Source organism: Sciurus carolinensis, chromosome 7 (genome assembly GCF_902686445.1).
Source record: "Sciurus carolinensis chromosome 7, mSciCar1.2, whole genome shotgun sequence".
Lineage (NCBI taxonomy): Eukaryota > Metazoa > Chordata > Mammalia > Rodentia > Sciuridae > Sciurus > Sciurus carolinensis.
In genome coordinates this window covers 128,646,435-128,647,785 of record NC_062219.1, presented here as the reverse complement: position 1 = coordinate 128,647,785, position 1,351 = coordinate 128,646,435, and the positions used below count along the sequence as shown (strand labels likewise).

Here is a 1,351-nt window from a genome sequence, read left to right as displayed (position 1 = left end):
GAAGTGCAGCTGGAATCTCTTCATGCTACCTCAGAAGGAAGGTGATAGTTTCAGATGTCTTCCAGGGGTTGAAAAATTCTGCCAATGAACAGCATTCACATAGATTTTGGTAGTTCAATCCAACAGCCAGATTCCTTTAATTCAGGCCACATTACCATAGGCCCAAATACATAGCTAACTGCCATCCACCTGCTTTTCTGAGATGGAAGGATGCAGGACTGGAGTCACATTTGCAGTGACTCCTGTGATGCACTTTAAAATGAATGTCATTGTTCTAGCAGCAATACTGACCATTTGCTAAGTGCTGAAAGCCCAGGACATGCAGGTGACTGTCAGGGTTCAAATCCTGACTTTCTCCACAATTTTTCTTTGCAATTCACTTATTTAGTTTGTCTGGGTCTTAGTGTCCTCCACTGTAAAAGAGGAGATAGTAATACTTATATCTTAACAGCCTTACTATGGTAAATTAAGAGTTAATATATACATACAACATGTATGCACACAGATGGTAGCTGTTGCTTTTATTTTTGAAATGTGGCATGCTTTATAGATTTGCATACCATCCTTATGCAGAGGCCATGCTAATCTCCTCTGCACACTTCCAATGTCAGAATGCATGCTGCCAAAGAGAACACTACAATTAGTTCTGAACCACATTCGAACCCCAAAACTCAATTTTTCAACTGAGGCTGAGAGAATTGGGCCACTAGTTTGGGGTCACAAGTCCAATAGAAGGAGAATGAGGATATGGATTAGATCTGACATTTGAGCTCTCTAGTATACTCTGACTTCTGATTGGTTACTGTTGCCTTTCCTATGCTCACTATGGGTTTATCATTCAGATGAAAATAAAATATTGAGAAAATTAAATTATAGAGACGCAATTGAAAAGAAATACATGATGATTTAAAAATACATTTATGATTAGAGAAACTCCTGGAGTTAATGTTGAGGGAATTTTATTGTCCTTATTGGGGTTTGTTTCTCTAATAGAAGAAATGAATCATGAAGCTAATTATATCAGGCACATAAACAGTTGTACTTATGCAAGATTTTTATTTCGCTATGACTAAAGAAAATAATTCTTCCAAAATGTATTTTCAAGTCAAGGGTGAACACATTTTGTGCACTGATGAACAATAAAAGATATCTGCTTTAGCCATGAACAGTTAAAAAAAAAAAGTCCATCTGTGATTAAGCATCTTTTTTTTTGTACTGGAGATTGAACACAGAGGCACTTAAACACTGAGCCACATCCCCACCACTTTTTATATTTTATTTTGAGAAGGTGTCCTTCTAAGTTGCTTAAGATTCTTTAACTTGCTAATGCTGGCCTCAAACTTGTGATCTT

General features: G+C 36.9%; 1 non-coding gene across 1 annotated transcript; it reads right to left on the bottom strand.

Annotated features, from left to right (window-relative positions):
* Positions 1-528: 528 nt before the first annotated feature.
* On the bottom strand, positions 529-635 carry LOC124989801 (U6 spliceosomal RNA). The gene has a single exon (XR_007109624.1). It is a non-coding gene; the product is annotated as a U6 spliceosomal RNA (small nuclear RNA).
* Between the last annotated feature and the right edge of the window lie 716 nt (positions 636-1,351).